The sequence below is a fragment of the Mus musculus genome, chromosome 6, assembly GCF_000001635.26.
Source record: "Mus musculus strain C57BL/6J chromosome 6, GRCm38.p6 C57BL/6J".
Lineage (NCBI taxonomy): Eukaryota > Metazoa > Chordata > Mammalia > Rodentia > Muridae > Mus > Mus musculus.
In genome coordinates this window covers 12,419,576-12,442,922 of record NC_000072.6, presented here as the reverse complement: position 1 = coordinate 12,442,922, position 23,347 = coordinate 12,419,576, and the positions used below count along the sequence as shown (strand labels likewise).

Here is a 23,347-nt window from a genome sequence, read left to right as displayed (position 1 = left end):
CATATACCCAGAAGATGTTCCAACTGGTAATAAGGACACATGCTCCACTATGTTCATAGCAGCCTTATTTATAATAGCCAGAAGTATAAAAGAACCCAGATTTCCCTCAACAGAGGAATGGATACAGAAAATTTGGTACATTTACACAATGGAACACAACTACTCAGCTATTAAAAACAACAAATTTATGAAATTCGTAGGCAAATGGATGTATCTGGAGGATATAATTCTGAATGAGGTAACCCAATCACAAAAGAACTCACTTGATATGTACTCACTGATAAGTGAATATGAGCCCAGAAAGACTACCCAAGATACAATTTGCAAAACACAAGAAAATCAAGAAGAAGGAAGACCAGCATGTGGATACTTCACTCCTCCTTAGAATAATAATAACCATGGAAGGAGTTACAGAGACAAAGTTTGGAGCTGAGACAAAAGGATGGACCATCCAGAGACTGCCACACCCGGGGATCCATCCCATAATTAGCCACCAGACATAGACACTATTGCATAGGCCAGCAATATTTTCTTGAAAGGACCCTGATATAGATGTCTCTTGTGAGGCTATGCCAGTGCCTGGCAAATACAGAAGTGGATCCTCACAGTCATCTATTGGTTGGAATACAGGGCCCCCAATGTAGGTGCTAGAGAAAGTACCCAAGGAGCTAAAGGGATCTGCAACCCTATAGGTGGAACAACAATATGAACTAATCAGTACCCCCAGAGCTCATGTCTCTAGCTGCATATGTATCAGAAGATGGCCTAGTTGGCCATCATTGGGAAGAGAGGCCCCTTGGTCTTGCAAACTTTATATGCCCCAGTACAGGGGAACACTAGGGCCAAGAAATGGGAGTGGCTGGGTAGGGGAGCAGGGTTGGGAAGGGTATAGGGGACTTTCAGGATAGCATTTGAAATTTAAAGGAAGAAAATATCTAATAAAAAATTTTTTTTAAAAAACATAGTTTTTACATTTTTTAAAATAATGAAATAAAAGCATTTTTATCTTCTGTTGCTTAAGTTGTTGACTCCATGGATGAGTTAAAGAGCAGTACAGGCTGCCTCTCAGCATAATGATTTCAGTGGGAAATTTTTATAATATTTGTTTCTGCGTTTCACTCACTTGCATCATTCGAAGACTTTATCTACATGGTCAGAACTATAATTTTGGTACAACATAGTAGCATAAATAGAATGGACTTGTCCTTTTATACAAAGTGTGGAACTAACATAACAGAATGATTATACTATATTTTCAATTTCAAATTTATTAATAAACACACATGAAATTACTCAAGGAATCATTATATATATCCTTTGTTTTGTTTTGTTTTTAAAGGATTATTTATTTTCCTTTTTTTTCTTTTTTTCTTTTTCTTTTTATTTTTTAATTAATTTTTTAATTAGGTATTTTCTTCATTTACATTTCAAATGTTATCCCAAAATTCCCCAGACCCTCCACCCCCCACATTGGTCTTGCAAACTTTATATCCTGTTTTTTAATTACATTTTTATATTTAATTTTGTCAAGATTATAATTTAAATTCAACTTACCTGTAAAAAGTCATTTATAGAGATTTAGTAAACTATTAGTAAGTAGCCTGTTTTTGAAGATAAGAATTTAAAATTTAAATTATTCCTTTCAGGATTTCACACTATAGCAATATATTGTCTTTGACATCTGAGTGAAGTTATTTCTACAATTAGGCATAGTCAACTAGTCAGGAGAAGCCTCTTTTATGGGATATAATATTGAAGTCTATGATCACAACAGCAAAGTACACAGTACAAATGTATCATTTAGCAGAGATAGCATCTGGAGTCACGACTGTTTTCATAGTCATCCCTAGTATATTAGTAGGAAATCAACAAATGTTCCAGTATGGAGCTATCCATTGGAGTCCTGTGGATTCTGCATTAGATAAATATCTGAAGTCTGTTATTGTTCCTCTGTCAGAATCTAATAGTCAACAGTTCACTAGTGACGATTAAGGCTTCATGTGGCCTCACACCCACCCCCTTCCATTACTTATGTTGACATGGCTAGTCCTGTATAGTCTCTGTGAGTAACCACCATTTTGAGTTACTAGATGGCAAATTAACTTCCATCCTTTTACTCTGTGAATTACCAAAGACCTAAGTCGCACTATATATGTGAATGGAAAAATAAGAACTATCATAATATTTAAATATTTTATATTAAATTTTTATTGATTTTTGAGAAATTCATAAAATATATTTTGATCATATTAACCCACATACATCCAGATCCACCACACCTTCCTATTACCCCTGAACTTCCTGTCCACTTTTTAATATCTTATAACTTATCAAGTTCATATAATCTTGGGCATCCAGGGTGATCTATTGAACAATGGTCCACCTATCAGTGGCCACATCCACAAAGAATACTTAACCCTCCTTCTCAATAAGTCATCAACTCTCCATAGCTCCTCAGTTGTTGGGGAGGCTTGTAAATTACTTCCCTCTTCGTGGTTCAACATTGACCAGCTTGATCTTGTACAGACAACCACAGCTCCATGAGTTCATGGGTGCAATGGTTCTGTTGTGTCCAGAAATACTGTTTCCCTCCAACACTGCCTGACGTACACAATAGGATCTTTCTACCCCATTTTCCACAATCATCTTTGAAGCATAGAGTACAGCCTCTGTGTGTGTGTGTGTGTGTGCGCGTGCGCGCGCACACACACACATTTTTATGTTGTAGATATCACTTTTGTGGCTGAGAGCTACACAGAATTTATTCTTTATCCTTTGACCAGTTCACTTATGAGCCATTATCAAATAATATGTGAGAGCAATACTAATCTGTGGGTAGAGATATATAAATTTTGAGGCCAATTTAATATTATGTTAATTTATCAAAATAAAATTAGTTTCACCCCTGAGGCATGTGAGCTGTCCAGGAGTTCTTGGCCTGTTTTCCAGTACCACATATGTACTTTGTCCTGAAATACAGGCCTTAGGTCTAATCATAATGGGACTGCTTACCTGTATAACATCTGTGCTGCTGTTGCATCAATGGGCAAATCTTACCATGTCAGCTGTGTTGGTTAGTTTTTGCCAACTTGTAACAAAATGAGTAGCCTTGAAATGAAGAACCTCTATTGAGGCATTTCTTCCATCAGATTGGCCTGTGCTCATACCTCTGGGCCATTTTCTTGATTAATGATTGATCTTGGCACCATGGGCAGTGCCATGCCTGGACAGATGATCCTAGGTTGTATTAGAAGGCAGGCTGAGCAAGCCACCAGGATCAAGTCAATTATGTTGCTACATTGTCTCTGATTGATTTACTTCCTCAAGGTCCTTCTTTGACTGCCTTCAATGGTGGATGTAAGGTGTAGGCCATCTTTCTTTCCCCACATTGCTTTTGGTTATGGTGTGTATTTATATGAAAGACTTTGTGCTCAGAACAGAACTATAGAGATGACCAAGTCTCAGATCAAAGAGAGCCTTTTAGTACTGGGGAAATACTTCATATTACATGTGGATTGATGGAAGTTACAGTAAAGAATTAAACAACAGAAATTATCTCTAAAATTATTGTTTGGCTGTGGAGTAGAAGATTCAGCCAAATATTAATAATAGCCACATTGAAGTAACATGAGTTTCTAATTAGTAGGAAACCACATTCTCCATAAGAAAGCATTTAATTAACAGAAAAATTCCAAAACTGAGAACAATCCAATTCTTAGTCCCTGCTGGGGACAATTGCTCCCTTTCCATTATGTTTTCCCATATAGTTTCTGTCTGCTTCAAAAGTTTTAGTCTTAGTGAAGTGCTTGTTGGTTCTGCATCTTATCAGTTCAATCTCTTATTATGTCAAGTACCTACGAGCAGGAAAAAACTAGATACTAAGCCCCAAGGCATATAAATCAAGTCAAAGTACTTGCCCTTGAAATGTAATAATGGCAGGAATGACAATTATTATTTTTATTTAATTCACTTTTTTTACTTCTTCACTTACATCCTGCTCCCTTCACCCCACAAGACTCATTGCCTAATTATTTTGAATCCTCACCTCACATTTAAGCATATGAAATTTTCTGTAACTTTTCACTGAACAGACTCTACTGAAAAGATTATTCTTCTGAACCTATGTGACCTTTATGTTATATAAGTATATTAATTTATTTAATCACTTATTTTTAAATGCATATATAAAAGACCACTTTTAACTTAAGTGTTTCTATTTTTTGAAAAGCCTTTTACGCTTAATTCAAATATAAGAACCATTTGTATCTTTTAAGAATGCCATTCAACTCTTTTGAGCTAAAAATAAATGTGCCCTTGTAATGAAATGCTAATTTTTAGAAACATAAATTGTAAATGAGATTTTCAAAGTACATTAAATATATTACTACTTTTAAGTTGAAATGGGGAAAAAACATTAGATTCTCTTGACAAACATTGGAAATGGATTTAGTAAACCTATAAAATGGTTAGAGAGAATAAATAGAATAACTGATAAATGATAAATGAGTCACAATATATTCATTATTATCTCATTTTATCAAATAATTTAATTCTCTGATATTCAGAATATTCAATTATACTTCTTCTATGTGTGTATTTTTTGTCAGCCTCTAAAGCTTCATAAATTCCTCCTAAGCTAGGATAAAGCGATTAAAGTTATTTAACAGCCATTGACTTGGATGAGACTATGTTAGGCACATTGAATTTGACAATGGGCTCAGAGACATACCTGCATCTTTGAGGTCCATGGCATGCTTTCTCATTGGTACAGTACAATACAATGCACTATGATAGTGATCCATAGGATAATCATTTTTCTAAGTGAGAAGTATTACTACTGGATCCATATGCTCACTGAATGATACCCTGCCATCAACTGGGTGTGGCAAGACTGTTTCCCTTTTGTTGTCACAGGCTTCACCTTTTAATCCTTAAGATAAATAATCCTTTGAGTCTTTTCTTTCTTCTTTTCTCTATACTAAAATATTCTGCCTGAGAGTCACACAATATTCACATAAGTCCAACAAGTTTTCTGTGTTAAGAAAGGCAGCATTGTGTCAGTATAGGTGAATATAATAACTGTATCTGCCTCATAGGGTTATTGGAAAATTATATCAGCTGAAAATGACAAAACACATAGTGCCAAGCACACAGCAGTAAACAAAATATGCCAGCAATTATTAGTGCCATATTATGATTTTATATTAATCTCCTCTAGTATGGAAATAATGAAATTGTGGTCATTATAAATGAACATGTTGTTTCTTTATACTTTGAACACTAGATTTCAAAGTTAAACAGGCTATTACAGGACTACATACTAGTGGTCTCATTTTTAGGCATCTACCATTCTTACCTTTGACTCTCCAATAACTTAATTTGCCTAAAACCCTAAACTTTCCAAACCCTATTATTTTCATTCTGTGCTTCTTATCTCCTTCCATCCCCCTACTGGATTTGCAAGTCTATCCAAATCCAAGTGCAGTTATCTTATTATTCCTACCCTCAGGATAAAGACTTCAAAAGTATTAACATATTATCTCTGGAGCTCACTCTGCCTACATATTCTCCCTGCATTTGATCACATAAGCTTTCTCTAGCATCTATTCCATCCATTTCAGGTGCACATAAGCCAAACAACTTTTAAGATTTCTCTGGGTCAGAGTGGTTTTGATTTTTTTTAGTGGTTTTGGAGAGCAATATCATGGCACACAATGCTGGAAAATATAGTTTTACAGCTGAATATGATTAAATTGATTTGAAGTTATTTTCATTGATGTTTTTTGGCAATTACCATACAATTGGAGATGGAAGTGCTATTAGTTTGAAGGGAATATGATAAGGAATTCTTCAACATTCTATTTTTTAGCAAGACTATTCATGAGAATTCTATTTCTCTTTTCTTTAATTGCATATTTAGCTATGACTATTAACATTTATCTTCTTATGCACAAATGGCTCACAGCCTCACTAGAGTTTATTTACCTTGTGATTGTCTTTGCTCTGAACCTATGGTTATGAAAAGTCTGAAGCAAGCCATCACATATATGCCAGGTGCTAAAAATAAAACAAAAGATTAGATTAAAGGAGGAGATATCATCTGACTTAGCCATGGTTTGTTGGTCAGGTTTCTGTTTGGCTTTTAACTTTTACCATAAATGCAGTATTTCTGTCAATTTGTCAAGCTGTAAGTTTGCAAAAAGAACTGTATCAAAGGTCAAATTGCTCCTGAAAGCATTACTGAAATGTCAAGATTAATTACTTTCCACAGAAGAGTAAACTCCTAAAGAAATTAAATATCCATTTGTAAAAAGTTGTCTCTGTGTGGTGATCTCATTTCCCCAAGTCATAGTATTGATGATTTCCAAATTGCATTATGCCACATTGAATTGATCATTTTGAAAGTAAGCTAAGCACTGAAAGAAAAAAATTATTTTGGAAAATGATCTAGTGTAAAGTTTTTAGTTAAATATACTTATTTTTCCCAACTTTGCTCAAGTGCCTACTAAATGGCCATGCCTAGAGATGATCATGTTATGAGTGAAGAGAGCATTCACTCTGAAGACCTGTGAGAGGGCAGGAAATCCTACCTCTATCCCTCAATACATGCTAAATTAGGAGAAGAAATGCTCTGTTGGATTTTTTGTTCTAAATACTCAGAATGATTCCCCAAAATTATTTTCTCCTGATTACTGTAGCAGTTCACTGCTTAAACAAAGTAAGACTTCAAACATACAACATTCTTTTCCACCACAAATAAACACCATTATATAAGCAGTAGACCTAGAACTGACAAGTGACATGGCAACAGATCGTTCTGGGATAGTGCTTAGAATTTCATTTTTATGATGACTGAGAGTAGGGAAATGTAAGATTTTCTTAGGTTTTGTGTATGTTTATTTGTTTTCTTTTGTTATTATAAGAATAACTTGTGAGTAAAGAAAATTAGACTTTTAAACAGTGATACAATTTCTCATGATGGTTAATTTTTAAATAATGTCCATCACCTTAAAAATAATAATTACACCCAGTTTTATCCATAGTATTGAAGAGAGAACAGCCCTGGACATTCAAGTCAAATTAAAAAAAAACTAGTTTATTTTTAAAAGTAAAACTCTTCTTTATCTGTGTAAGTGAACACACAGAAGAAATTAGGATTCCCAGAAGTGTATCATTAAATGTTTTAGTATTTTAAACCACCATATCTAAAACTTAAAAAAGAATTTACTATTTTCTGTAAGAGCAAAATCTTCCTCTAGGACATATCATATTTGCTTTCAGATTTGGAGTGAAACTATATTTAGAAAAAAATGTAAATCAAAAGTGTGTGTGTGTGTGTGTGTGTGTGTGTGTGTGTCCAGAGGACAGCATACACACTTTAGTGATTCATGACTAAGTAATCTTCCTAACACCTACTAAAGTACTTTGTAATCTACATAATATTTCTCCCCATCGTCTCTATTATGATGTCATTGTTTTTAAACCTCAATATAGTTTCTAGTTATAGGATAAGAAATAATAAGAGCCCAGATTGTTTTCCTAATGTCTCTGTTGAGTGTCTCTTCAACTTGGGGCTTAAGATCAACAGTGGAAAGATTTATAAAGTCATTTTCTGAAATAAGTAAAAATGGAAATCTGAGTCAAAATAATATTCTTTCAATTTTTATGTATGAGTATTCTAATTATAAAAATGATCACAAGAATTTGGTTTGGAATAGTAACAGTAACTTTATACATACTGGTAAGTATGTTTCCATGTGTGTACATTTAATGAGTAGTGAACAGAAAAAGTAGTTCCATCCCTCAGTATGTCAAAATCATTTATGGATCTCCTTCCTTATCATTTTTGATAACTTTTGGTTGAAAGTTGATTTCATTTGATATTAGAATGGCTACTCCAGCATGTTTCTTGGGACCATTTGCTTGGAAAATTATTTTGAGCCCTGTACTCTGAGGTAGTGTCTGTATTTTTCCCTAAGGTGTATTTTCTCTATGCAGCAAAATCCTGGGTTCTGTTTATATATCCAGTCTGTGTGTCTATGTTGTTTATTGGGGAACTGAGTCCATTGATGTTAATAGACATTAAGGGATAGTGATTGTGGCTTCCTATTATTTTTGTTGTTAGAGATGGAATTATGTTTGTGTGCCTATCATCTTTTCAGATTGTTGGAAGAAGATTAATTTCTTGGTTTTTCTAGGGTGCAGTTTCTCTCCTTGTGTTGGAGTTTTCTGTATGTTATCCTTTGTAGGGCTGAATTTGTGGAAAGATACTGTATAAATTTGGTTTTATCATGTAATATCTTGTTTTCTCCATCTATGTTAATTGAGAGTTTACTGGGTATAGTAGCCTGGGCTGGCATTTGTGTTTTCTTAGGATCTGTATAACATCTGCCCAGAATTTTCTAGCATTCATACTCTCTGGGGAGAATTTTGGTGTAATTCTGATAGGTCTGCCTTTATATGATACTTGAACTTTTTCCCTTACTGCTCTTAATATTCTTTTTTTGTTTTGTTTTGTGGATTTGATGTTTTGACTATTATGTGTCGGGAGGAATTTCTTTTCTGGTTTAGTCTATTTGGAGTTCTATAGGCTTCTTGTATGTTTTGGGGCATCTCTTTCTTTAGGTTAGAGAAGTTTTCTTCTATAATTTTGTTGAACATATTTACTGACCCTACAAATTGGGAATCTTCGTTCCCTCCTACACCTATTATTCTTAGTTTTGGTCTTCACATTGTGTCCTGGATTTTGTGGATGTTTTTGGTTAGGAGCTTTTTGAATTTTGCATTTTCTTTGGCTGTTGTATCAATGTTTTCTATGGTCTCTTCTGCACCTGAGATTCTCTCTTCTATGTCTTGTATTCTGTTGGTGATGCTCACATATAACTCCTTACCTCTTTCCTAGGTTTTCTACTCCAGAGTTGTCTCCTTTTGTGATTTCTTTATTGTTTCTACTTCCATTTTTAGATCCTGGAAGATTTCATTCAATTCCTTCACTTGTCTGGCTGTGTTTTCCTGTAATCCTTTAAGGGATTTTTGTGTTTTGTCTTTAAGGGTTTCTACTGCTTACCTGTGTTCTCCTGTATTTCTTTAAAGGAATTATTTATGTCCTTCTTAAAGTCCTCTATGGCTCTGCTTGGGTTCCTTTTGGGCCAGGAATTTGCGCAGAATTGCTGGTCTCACCTGTGTTCTCAGGTATGTCAGCACTCCTGGCAGACCAGTTCTTTCCAGAAGTAATTTGGATATGGAGAGCTGTGGCACAGGGTCAATTCTGGGTGCAGAAGGAAACCAGAAGGGGAAACATTTTTTTAAAAGGCATATCTCAACTTTGGATATTGCTTGAGGTCTCCTCACAGCACCCAACAGCAGCACTCAAAGCAGGACACAGAAAAACATTCAAGCCTGCACAGCGAAAAGAAAAGAAAAGAAAAGAAAAGAAAAGAAAAGAAAAGAAAAGAAAAGAAAAGAAGATAGATAGATAGATAGATAGATAGATAGATAGATAGATAGATAGATTTTGGATCTCATAAATAAAAGTCCTAAACTCTTCATTCACCCAGTTGTGTAGTTTTCTGTTGGATCCAGAAGATAGGAAGAGTTAAGCATTCCTTAACAGAATTGAAATATGTGAGCTGCAATTTTTTCTTCATTATCTAGAATATTTGTTTTCATTATCCTTTAATTTTGATGTGTTGAGTTGTTTCTGAATTCCAATTTGGACAGGCTAATCAAGTTTTTCTTTATAGATATATGAATGTATTCCTAGGAGACTCAACGTTGTTTCTGAAAATACTCAGTAACCATGGTTTGGTTTGATGTAGCTTTCTATTTAAATTGCCAATCTTCTTGTGTATATTTGGTATTACTTCCACACATTTTTATATATCAGAAAAAAATCCTTATAAATATTAACTAATAGTTAGATGAACTGAGGTTTTTAAAAACACAATATGAGCTAACCAGTACCCCGGAGCTCTTGTCTCTAGCTGCATATGTATCAAAAGATGGCCTAGTTGGCCATCACTGGAAAGAGAGGCCCATTGGTCATGCAAACTTTATATGCCCCAGTACAGGGTAACGCCAGGGCCAAAAAGTGCGGGGGAGGGGGAGGTAGGGGAGTAGGGAGGAGGGTATGGGGGACTTTTGGGACAGCATTGGAAATGTAAATGAGGAAAATACCTAATAAAAATATTTAAAAAGAAAAAAAAACACGTTTGTTGTTTATAATGTGGAAGACAATAGCCTTCAGAAAGTTGTGGTTTTTTAATCTGAAATATCCCTAGAAAAATAGCTCATGTGCTACATATATGGCCCCTATCTTGTGGCACTGATTTGGAAGGTGGTAGAACCTAGCATGAAGGGGATAACCCAGCATGCATTTAGGCAGTCTCAGACCCTATATCACTGTTAGCCTTTTGTCTACCATGAATAAGTGCTTTGTTCGCCACATGCTCGATGCCATTATGACTAACTTGCCACAGAAAGTAATGATTCCAAGTATCCATGGAACTAAACTTCTGAATCCATAAGACAAAGGAAATCATTCTTCCCTTAACATGGCTTCTCTTGGGTGATTGTCACAACAATGAAGACATGGCACAGAGACAAATGAATAAAATACCAAGATTAACTAGTAACCATTGCACTATAGGTATACAGACTGAAGAGATGGATTTCAACTCCTTGGCTATGACACTTAACCTAGTCTTTAGGTTTCAACTTTTCAATCTTTCATATGATGTCTCTCTCAGAAGGTAGTGAAGAGACTCTGCCTAAAGTAGTCTGCACAGGTGAGAGTGTGGACTACAGAAGTTAAGAGCTTCTGTGACAGGCCAAAACAACACCCTTCTGGGAAAGGTCCTTTTTTGGGCCTTCAGCTTCGGCCAGGAGGGAGGTCCGAACGCCAAATATCTGTGCACCGTCCCTGTAAAAGGAGAGCTTGCCTGCAGACAGTGCTCTGACCACTGAAACTCAGAGGAGAGAGCTAGTTTCCCATGTCTGCTGATAGAGGGTAACAGAATCACCAGAGGAACAATCTCTAAACAGACACAACTATAACAACTAACTCCAGAGATTACCAGATGGTGAAAGGTAAAAATAAGAATCTTACTAACAGAAACTAAGACCACTCACCATCATTAGAACGCAGCACTCCAACTTCGCACAGTCCAGGGCGCCCCAACACACCCGAAAAGCTAGACCCGGATTTAAAAGCATATCTCATGATGATGGTAGATGACATCAAGAAGGACTTTAATAACTCACTTAAAGAAATACAGGAGAACACTTCTAAACAGGTAGAAGACATTAAAGAGGAAGCACGAAAATCCCTTAAAGAATTGCAGGAAAACACAACCAAACAGGTGATGGAATTGAATAAAATCATTCAAGACCTAAAAAGGGAAGTAGACACAATAAAGAAAACCCAAAGTGAGGCAATGCTGGAGATAGAAACCCTAGGAAAGAAATATGGAACCATAGATGCAAGCATCAGCAGCAGAATACAAGAAATGGAAGAGAGAATCTCAGGTGCAGAAGATTCCATAGAGAACACACACACAACAATCAAAGAAAATGCAAAATGCAAAAAGATCCTAGCTCAAAACATCCAGGAAATCCAGGACACAATGAGAAGACCAAACCTAAGGATAATAGGAGTAGATGAGATTGAAGATTTTCAACCCAAAGGACCGGCAAATATCTTCAACAAAATTATAGAAGAAAACTTCCCAAACCTAAAGAAAGAGATGCCCATGAACATTCAAGAAGCTTACAGAACTCCAAATAGACTGGACCAGAAAAGAAATTTCTCCCGACACATAATAATCAGAACAAAAAATGCACTAAATAAAGATAGAATATTAAAAGTAGTAAGGGAAAAAGGTCAAGTAACATATAAAGGCAAGCCTATCACAATTACACCAGATTTTTCACCAGAGACTATGAAAGCCAGAAGAGCCTGGACAGATGTTAGACAGACACTAAGAGAAGACAAATGCCAGCCCAGGCTACTATACCCACCCAAACTCTCAATTACCATAGATGGAGAAACCTAAGTATTTCACAACAAAACCAAATTCACACATTATCTTTACATGAATCCAGCCCTTCAAAGGATAATAACAGAAAAAAACCAATACAAGGACGGAAACCACGTGCTAGAAAAAGCAAGAAGCCACAAGAACAGATTGCCAACTTTAACACAAAAATAATACGAAGCAACAATTACTTTTTCTTAATATCTCTTAATATCAATGGACTCAACTCCCCAATAAAAAGACATAGACTAACAGACTGGCTACACAAACAGGACCCAACATTTTGGTGCTTACAGGAAACTCATCTCAAAGAAAAAGATAGACACTACCTCAGAATGAAAGGCTGGAAAATGATTTTCCAAGCAAATGGTCTGAAGAAACAAGCTGGAGTAGCCATTCTAATATCTAATAAAATCAACTTCCAAAACAAAGTCATCAAAAAAGACAAGGAGGGGCACTTCATACTCATCAAAGGTAAAATCCTCCAAGAGGAACTATAAATTCTGAATATCTATGCTCCAAATACAAGGGCAGCCACATTCATTAAAGAAACTTTAGTAAAGCTGAAAGCACACATTGCACCTCACACAATCATAGTGGGAGACTTCAACACACCACTTTCACCAATGGACAGATCATGGAAACAGAAACTAAACAGAGACACAGTGAAATTAACAGAAGTTATGAAACAAATGGATCTGACAGATATCTACAGAACATTTTATCCTAAAACAAAAGGATATACCTTCTTCTCAGCACCTCATGGTACCTTCTCCAAAATTGACCACATAATAGGTCACAAAACAAGCCTCGACATATACAAAAATAATGATATTGCCCCATGCAACCTATCAGATCACTATGGCCTAAGACTGATCTTCAATAGCAAAATAAATAATAGAAAGCCAACACTCACGTGGAAACTAAACAACACTCTTTTCAATGATACATTGGTCAAGGAAGGAATAAAGAAAGAAATTAAGGACTTTTTGGAGTTTAATGAAAATGAAACTACAACATATCCAAACTTATGGGACACAATGAAAGAATTTCTAAGAGGAGCACTCATAGCTCTGAGTGCCTCCAAAAAGAAACTAGAGAGAACACACATTAGCAGCTTGACAACACACCTAAAAGCTCTAAAACAAAAGGAAGCAAATTCGCCCAAGAGGAGTAAATGGCAGGAAATAATCAAACTCAGGGGTGAAATCAACCAAGTGGAAACAAGAAGAACTATTCAAAGAATCAACCAAACCAGGAGCTGGTTGTTTAAGAAAATCAACAAGATAGATAAACCCTTAGCCAGACTCACTAGAGGGAATAGGGAAAGCATCCTAATTAACAAAATGAGAAATGAAAAGGGAGACATAACAACAGATCCTGAAGAAATGAAAAAAAAAATCAGATCCTTCTACAAAAGGCTATACTCAACAAAACTGGAGAACCTGGATGAAATGGACAAGTTTCTAGACAGATACCAGGTACCAAAGTTGAATCAAGATCAGGTTAATGATCTAAACAGTCCTATACCCCTAAAGAAAGAGAAGCACTCATTAATAGTCTCCCAACCCAAAAAAAAAAAAAAAAAAAAAAAAAAAAAGCCGAGGACCAGATGGGTTTAGTGCAGAGTTCTATCAGACCTTCAAAGAAGATCTAATCCCAGTTCTTCACAGACTATTCCACAAAATAGAAACAGAAGGTACTCTACCCAACTCATTCTATGAAGCCACAATTACTCTGATACCTAAACCACAAAAAGACCCAACAAAGATAGAGAACTTCAGACCAATTTCCCTTATGAATATGGATGCAAAAATCCTCAGTAAAGTTCTCGATAACTAAATCCAAGAACACATCAATACAATCATCCATCCTGACCAAGTAGGTTTCATCCCAGGGATGCAGGGATGGTTCAATATATGGAAACCCATCAATATAATTCAGTATATAAACAAACTCAAAGACAAAAAAACCACATGATCATCTTGTTAGATGTGGAGAAAGCATTTGACAAAATCCAACACCCATTCATGATAAAAGTCTTGGCAATATCAGGAATTCATGGCCCATATCTAACCATAATAAAAGCAATCTACAGCAAACCAGAAGCGAACATCAAAGTAAATGGTGAGAAGTAGGAAGTAATCCCAGTAAAGTCAGGGACTAGACAAGGCTGTCCAATTTCTCCCTACCTATTCAACATTGTACTTGAAGTCCTAGCCAGAGCAATTAAACAGCAAAAGGAGATCAAGGGGATATAAATTGGAAAGGAAGAAGTCAAAATATCACTTTTTGCAGATGATATGATAGTATATATAAGTGACCCTAAAAATTCCACCAGAGAACTCCTAAACCTGAAAAACAGCTTCAGTGAAGTAGCTGGATATAAAATTAACTCAAACAAGTCAATGGCCTTTCTCTACACAAAGGATAAATAGGCTGAGAAAGAAATTAGGGAAACAACACCCTTCTCAATAGTCACAAATAATATAAATTACCTTGGCATGACTCTAAGGAAGTGAAAGATCTGTATGATAAGAACTTCAAGTCTCTGAAGAAAGAAATTAAAGAAAATCTCAGAAGATGGAAAGATCTCCCATGCTCATGGATTGGCAGGATCAATATAGTGAAAATGGCTATCTTGCCAAAAGCAATCTACAGATTCAATGCAATCCCCATCAAAATTCCAACTCAATTCTTCAATGAATTAGAAAGGGCAGTCTGCAAATTCATCTGGAATAACAAAAAACCTAGGATAGCAAAAAGTCTTCTCAAGGATAAAAGAACCTCTGGTGGAATCACCATGCCTGACCTAAAGCTGTACTACAGAGCAATTATGGTAAAAACTGCATGGTACTGGTATAGCAACAGACAAGTAGACCAATGGAACAGAATTGAAGACCCAGGGATGAACCCACACACCTACGGTCACTTGATCTTTGATAAGGGAGCTAAAACCATCCAGTGGGAAAAAAAGGCAGCATTTTCAACAAATGGTCCTGGCACAACTGGAAGTTATCATGTATTACTATGCGAATTGATCCATTCCTATCTCCTTGTACTAAGGTCAAATCTAAGTGGATTAAGGAACTCCACATAAAATCAGAGACACTGAAACTTATAGAGGAGAAAGTAGGGAAAAGCCTTGAAGATATGGGTACAGGGGGAAAATTCCTGAATAGAACAGCAATGGCTTTTGCTGTAAGATCGAGAATCGATAAATGGGACCTCATAAAGTTGCAAAGCTTCTGCAAGGCAAAAGACACTGTCAATAAGACAAAAAGACCACCGCCAACAGTTTGGGAAAGGATCTTTACCTATCCTAAATCAGATAGGGGACTAATATCCAATATATATAAAGAACTCAAGAAGGTGGACTCCAGAAAATCAAATAACCCCATTAAAAAATGGGGCTCCAAGCTGAACAAAGAATTCTCATCTGAGGAATACCAAATGTCAGAGAAGCATCTGAAAAAAATGTTCAACATCCTTAATCATCAGGGAAATGCAAATCAAAACAACCCTAAGATTCCACCTCACACCAGTCAGAATGGGTAAGATCAAAAATTCAGGTGACAGCAGATGTTGGCTAGGATGTAGAGAAAGAGGAACACTCCTCCGTTGTTGGTGGGATTGCAAGCTTGTATAACCACTCTGGAAATCAGTCTGGCAGTTTCTCAGAAAATTGGACATGGTACTACTGGAGGATCCCGCAATACCTCTTCTGGGCATATATCCAGAAGATGTCCCAACTGTTAAGAAGGACACATGCTCCACTATGTTCATAGCAGCCTTATTTATAATAGCCAGAAGCTGGAAAGAACCCGGATGACCTGGAGGGCATCATCCTGAGTGAGGTAACCCAATCACAATGAAACTCACACAATATGTACTCATTTATAAGTGGATAATAGCCCAGAAACTTAGGATACCTAAGATATAAGATACAATTTGCTAAACGCATGAAACTCAATAAGAACGAAGGCCAAAGTGTGAACACTTTGCCCCTTCTTAGAATTGGGAGCAAAACACCCATGGAAGGAGTTACAGAGACAAAGTTTGGAGCTGTGATGAAAGGATGGACCATCTAGAGACTGCCATATCCAGGGACCCATCCTATTATCAGCTTCCAAAGGCTGACACCATTGCATACACTAACAAGATTTTCCTGAAAGGACCCAGATATAGCTGTCTTTTGTGAGAGTATGCTGGGGCCAGCAAACACAGAAGTGGATGCTCACAGTCAGCTATTGGATTGATCACAGGGCCCCCAATGGAGGAGGTAGAGAAAGTACCCAAGGAGCTAAAAGGATCTGCAACCCTATAGGTGGAACAACATTATGAACTAACCAGTACCCCGGAACTCTTGACTCTAGTTGCATATGTATCAAAAGATGGCCTAGTCGACCATCAATGGAAAGAGAGGCCCATTGGACTTGCAAACTTTATATGCCCCAGTACAGGGGAACGCCAGGACTAAAAAGGGGAAGTGGGTGGTTAGGGGAATGGGGGGTGGGTATGGGGGACTTTTGGGATAGCATTGGAAATGTAAATGAGGAAAATACCTAATAAAAATATTTTTTAAAAAAAGAGAAGGTAGTGAAGACAGTTTTAGAAATGTTTATCATGGGTGGTTAATTCTTTGAATATTGCTTGCAAGACTGTTCAGGAAGATGGGTTTCCTACATTTATATGGGACTCTTTCTCGTTTTCATTCATGAAGAGTACCTTACCATACAATACTGCTCAGACTCCAGTGTTCCCCACCATCCATGTGTAGTTAGACTCTATTAGTTCAAGATTTGTATTAATCAGCTAACCCCAATTCTATATTCTCTTACTCAGTATGTGTTTATGTAATATGTGTGATCTAAGTCACTTTTCTTATGAATTTTTGCAAGATCACAATGTCAAGCATAGTTCTATATTTTTCACATAACTTACCTGTTAAAACCATAGATTGGTTCATGCATTGTAAGTTTCTAAAAAACAATCACTATAGTGACTGATCTGATAAAGTAACACACACACCTTTAATCCTGGTTTGAGTTCAGCCTGGTCTACAAAGTGAAAATCCTGTGTGTGTGTGTGTGTGTGTGTGTGTGTGTGTGTGTGTGTGTGTGTATGTATATGTACACATATATATTTATCTATGTATGTGCGTGTGTATATGCACGTGTATATGAATGTGCGTAGGCATAGTATATAATTTTTACCATATATATGTATATATATATATATTTCATATAAGTATTATTTTTGTAGCCATGAAAAATGTACCCAAAAGATATGTAGAAAATAAGAAGGTAATGGTATTTAAGTGTTTGATCTTGAGAACTTAACCATACATGATTATAATGGCATTTTTTCTACGCTGTATAAACATACTAAGCCATGATCTTTAGAAATATATAAATAAGATAGATTTACTAGAAAGATTATACCAAGGGGAGCGTATGGTGGAATTCTTTAGAATATAGCAGGTATGAATACACGCTTGATCAGGAGAAGGACAGAGAGCCATTACTGGGTATGATGTAGTCACAGCAATGTGATGGGAAGACTGGTTGTCATGTTCAGGGAACATGAAAACTGTAAGAATCTTAAACAACAACCAATCATGGTAACTAAAACCTTAAAAAATTAACTACTCTGGATTTAGGCTTGAGAGGAAGTAGGTAGGAATTTGGAGGAATAAAGAGGATATAGTTATGAGAAAAGAATCTATTTTTGATAAGAGGGAAAAATAGCCACCCCATAATCCCTCATCCACAAAGGATCCTACTTGGTTCTTTGAGGCACTAACTGATCTAGCACCTACAATATGTTTTAGTGTGTTACAAGGAGGGATAATAGAGAATAGCCAGGGATTTGTGTGTCATCACAAGGAAATTAAGTTCTATGATGCAGCTACTTTTGAGCACAAGGTTTTTTATTTTAAGATAGCTTTATTAAGCTGATAGATTATAATAAATGTGACTGATTTGGGTAATTGTATTGATTGCTCTTAAAGAAGTCCATAATATATTACTTCTCTTATTTGAGGCTATAATTCTTGTTGATCAGCTCAGTGCAGCAGTATTGGAGCAAGTCAAAGATGTACTGACTTCCTTATCTTAAAGATGCCCCAGAGAGGACAATAATTGACTGTAGTTCTGCACAGCTATTTCACCTCATACAGCTTCTAAAATTCCAAGTTAATTATCTGGTCCGTAAATAATATACTATGGAGCATTATAGTTAGCCAGTGTCTTCATGCCTCTTTTGATCACTGTTAGTGAATTATCCTAACTTATGGTATCCCTTTCAACCAATGAAGGGCTGATAAAGCAGGAGCTCAGATGCTTCGTGGTTATGCCCTCAACACAATAAATAAATAAATAAATACATAAATAAATAAATAGATAAATAAATCCAAAAGATTATTTTACCACAAATCTTAGTTGTTCTTAAAAAATGACCATGTTACTTAATAATGTGTGACAAATTAGCATTTTTTCATTTACTTACCATTTTATTATCTTTGTGAATCTAATGATAGAAAATGAACTTATGCTATGAATCTAGTACAATGGTATTTACCAATAAAGTACCTTTGTACAAGTCTATTTGTAAATAGAATTACAAAAATATGTTTAGTATGTTAGTCCAAGTTAATTAGAACACAGTGGAGCTAAGAATGAGCCTTATTCATCCCCACAGTGGTGTGAGAGGGATGCCATCCCCTCTTTGGACAGATGATGAAAGTAGTCACAGTATTATTACATCTAACAAGGTTTCCCAAATGTGTGGCAGACATTGTGCTAGCTACTTTGTTAAAAAAATAAAATGTTTTTCTCCTTTTTAAATTTATTTTTAAATTCACGTTGTATCCAATCACAGCCTCCCCCCCTCCTGTCTTCCCAATCCTACCCCTACAAATCTCCCTATTGCCTCCTCCTTTTATTCCTCAGAGAAGGGGTAACCCCTTTGGGTACTACCTCACCCTGGAGCATCTAGTACTAGCAGGTCTAGGCACATCCTTTCCCAACCAGGTTTTCCAAGCAAGGGCAAGGGTATCCAGGAACCGAGACAAAGACAGTTCTTGTTCGATTTGTTAGAGAAACCACGTAAACAACAAGCTGCATGTTTGCTACAAATATGTAGGGGGTCTAATTCCAACACCTACATGCTCTCTGGTTGGTAGCCCAGTATCTGTGAGACCCCGTGATTCCAAGATATATGGGTCTTCTTCTGGTATCCTTGACCATTCCAACTTACTCACTCTGTCCCCCACTCTTCCACACGACACCCCGGGCCTGGAGACTCTGAATCTGCTGGATGAAGCTTCTCCAGAGACAGAAATGCTAGTTTCCTGTCTGCAGGCATGGAAGAGTATGATTAATAGTGTCAGGGGTTAGCTCTCTCCCAGGGGTTGGGTCTTAAGTTGGAGCAACCATTGATTGGCTGTTCCCTCAGTCTCTGCTCCATCTTTATCCCTAAGCATCTGTAGGCAAGACAAGTTTTGGGTTAAAGGTGTGCATGGATTAATGCCCCCTCCCAATTCTGGAAATCCTGTCTGACACCAAGAAGAGGCCATTTCAGTATGGATATCCCCCTCTGATCAGAATCTAAGATAGGGTCACCCCCATAGACTCTCCTATCCCAGGCCTGTAGCTTATCACCAGAGATGCCTCCCCACCCAGATTTCTATTCTCACTCCAAGACCTCTCTCAACCCATTTCTTTCCACACCTGATCACTCTCCCTGGTTACTTCTTACTCTCCTACCTAGTTCCCTCTCTCTATCCACCTCAGATGAATACTTAGTTTCCCCTTCTGAGAAAATTCACACATCCTCCCTTGGGACCTCCTTATTACCTACTTTCTTTGTGCCTGTGAATTATAGAATGCTTATTCTGTACTTTATGGCTAATGTACACTTATAAGTGAGCACATACCATGTATGTATTTTCGGCTCGGGGTTAGCAGCCAACTAGCTAAAGACAAAGAGAATATTCAAGTAAGACAACTAAAGGAGATCAAGGGGATACAAATTGGAAAAGAATAAGTCAAAGTATCACAATTTGTGGATGATATGCTAGTTGTATACATAAGTGACCCCAAAAAAAAAAAACTCTACCAGAGAACTACAGCTTATAAACACCTCCAAGAAAGTGTCTGCATACAAAATTAACTCAAAGAAAGTGAGTAGACCTCCTGTGTCAATGTTCATAAGGAGGAAGGTGGGTCTTGGTACAGGAAATTTATCCAACTATTCAAGGCTAGTTAAATAATGGAACCCAGAGAACCTACTATCTATATTTTACTAATCTAGTTTTAAATTCATTCTGACAATCTATTATTACACCTGCAAATAAATATAGTCCTCACCCCTCAGCAGGAAACATTTTCTTGCCAACACATGAAAACAATTGCAGAAAACTACAATTAATTGAAATGCAAATTTGTGGATCCCGGTTAGGTTACAAAAAAATGGATCTATAACATATTTCCCACACCTAAAGCTCAAAGATTATTGTGGAAGAAGAGGTGTGAAGATTGCAAGACTAGAAGGAACAGGAAGTTTGCTTGCAAAATTTTTGTCTCCTATGAATATCAGAAACAACATTCATGAGGTCTCCCATCATGGCTGCCTAAACATGACCTGAACAAAGGAAACAGCATAGCTCATGAGGCCTCAGTACTAAATAAAGAATTACAGGCAACTAGGAAATACTGAGAGTTTAACCGCTTAAAATAAACAAAGCGAAAGGGTCTGTGACATTCAGAAAGACACAATCACAGCATGAAAAGGCAAAAATCAAGTACTAACTTCAGTTGATAGATATGAAGAAAATACTTTTCACTCCTTTCTTCTAAAAAGACGTGGGATTTTTATCTTCACATCAAATGATGTATATAAAAAGCATACACTAAAAATCTAGCAAAGCAGTTGACATTAACAGTAGCAAAAGTCAACAGACCATCATGTTGAAACTTGCAGATCTTAAACATGCCTTTTTTCCTTCTTAACACAAGATTTCTTAGCCAGGTCAGCAATAATTGTTTTATCTTGCTTACTAAGGGAACAAATGATATCATAGGACCTGAAGTTCAAACAAGGAAATTCAGTTAAAATTCCATTTAGGCCTCAGCATTCATCATTTATTCATAAGTCATGTTATTTACTATACTTGGTTAGCAGTAGATTCTAACTTTTTTTTAAAAGCCAATAGAGGTCATAATGATCACATTAAAGCCTGGATTACAAATTTGAAGACAACAGAAGGATGGGCCCATTGAATTCAAAGATACTCGACCCCTTTTCTGGTGGTCTTGTAAGGGATTTGAAATAATAACAAAAGTGGGAAAGGTGACAGAGAGGATATTATGTGAGAAACTCATGGCATAAAACAAAGATTGAAGAAAAAAAATCACTTAATGTTGGAAAAAACTATGTTGGTTAGTGATATTTAAATGTCAACAGGTAAGTATATAACTGCATAAAAAGGAAGCTAGAGATACTTTTCATGTCATGAATTACATAAAGAAGTTGTCAAGTAAAAATTGCATCAATAATGAGAGCAGATACAGAGTCCCACAGCCACATATTAGGCAGAGCTTCGGAATCCTACAGAGGACAGGGAGGAAGAACTGGAGGTTCCAGAGAGAACAAGAATATCACAAAAACATGGCCCACAGAATCAACTGCCTGGGACTCAAGTGGGTCACAGAAATCATAGAGCCTGTATGGGTCTGACCTAGGTCCTCTGCATATATGTTTTGGTTCTGTAGCTTGGTGTGCTTGTGGGATTCCTAAGAGTGGAAACTGGCGTTGTCTCTGACTCTTCGCCTGTCTTTGGGGCCCTTTTCCTCCTACAGGGCTGCCTCCAGCCTTGACATAAGAATGTACCTGGTCGTCTTCTAGCTTGTAACACTTTATTTGGTTGATATCCCTGGGAGGCCTGTTCTTGTCTGAGGGGAGGGTAAAGTGGGTGGATCTGGATGAAATGAGGGGTGAAGGAGAGGGATATATGGAGGGAGGAAGGGAGGGGAAATTGCATTCTCCTGGATGTGTAATATACAAGAGAAGAATAAATAAAAAGGAAAAAAAAAAAGAAGTGTATTTTATACAGTTACAATGGGGAGAGACTGAAATCAAACTGGCAGAAACAAAAGACAAAGAATGTTTTAAGCATGAGGGTGCGCTAATGGGAAGGTACCAGGGAGCCCTGTGAAGAGGTTTGATCAATGGAATCTGACTCTCAGAATGAGCTGTTCCTGAGTTTCAGTGCTCTGCCATAGCTATGGGCCATCTGTATCTGCATACCACCACACAAGGCAGTTAGATATCCTCCCACCTCTCCAGGGCACTATTGTAACATTTAGGGGGGATGGTTCTCAGCTGCTGCAAAATGATAATTTTCTGAGTGAGAAGGATTGGAAACTATCAGATAAGATATAGAATTGGGATACTTGTTAACTATCAGCTTCAGTTTCAAAGTTTGCTGTCACTCCACAGGACACTAGAAAATAATCGAGAGAGAAGTAAACAGAGAGACGGTGTACTAAAAATTACCCCCTCAGTGTAAGAAAGGCTCAGTTTAACATGAAAAAAATTGAGTCATTATTATTACATAAATTATAAAATTTTAACTGCCTTATTCAAAACAATGATTTTCTACCCTACTTACCACCAACATATCTATCTATCAATCATATTATCTAGTGGGATATATGTCAAACTCCATAGCTATTACTGGCAGTATTAGGGAAATCAGAGTCATAAAGATAGAATGAGCCCTGTTGCCTCAGATGTTATTCTAATGAACCTTTGCCACTAGTAAAGAAGTCCAATGACTTAATACCGTACACACTAGTGGCTATTAACACATAAAGGCATTTTGAAGTAGAAGCTATTAAAACGTTAGAACATTTTCAATTGACTTCTGATTTTCTGTCTCATTTTTCAAATCCGTGACTGAAAGAGCGTGCAGTATAACGACACTCCGTACTTTCAGCTAGACAAAATTAGCTCGGGTTTGTTTGTATAATGGTTGTCAAGAGTGGCCTGGTCAGTACTCGTCCTCCCCTCAATGTCCAATGCAACGCTTACGATTTTTATAAATTTATGAGGATTGCCAATAGATTCTACGGCAAATAACAGAAACCTTTGTAACTAGGGAACACAGTTTGTAATAAAGTCAGAGTCTAACTTGTAACACCCTCCTCCTTCTACCCCATTTTCTCACCGTTTCCTTGCTTCTCCTTGTTCTTTATTAAGAGTAATACTTTCCCTTTCTCTGGCCTTTTGTTTATCTCGTTTCATTC

General features: G+C 36.7%; 1 protein-coding gene and 1 long non-coding RNA gene across 2 annotated transcripts in view; one reads left to right on the top strand and one right to left on the bottom strand.

Moving 5' to 3' along the window:
• Gm38583 overlaps positions 1-6,052 on the bottom strand; it is a 41,462-nt gene extending 35,410 nt beyond the window's left edge. The window contains exon 1 of the long non-coding RNA XR_868799.2: positions 5,986-6,052. This is a non-coding gene — a long non-coding RNA (predicted gene, 38583). The remainder of the gene's footprint in view (positions 1-5,985) is intronic.
• Thsd7a (thrombospondin, type I, domain containing 7A) overlaps positions 1-23,347 on the top strand; it is a 437,646-nt gene that overhangs the window by 306,331 nt on the left and 107,968 nt on the right. The gene's annotated exons all lie outside the window — the stretch shown is intronic.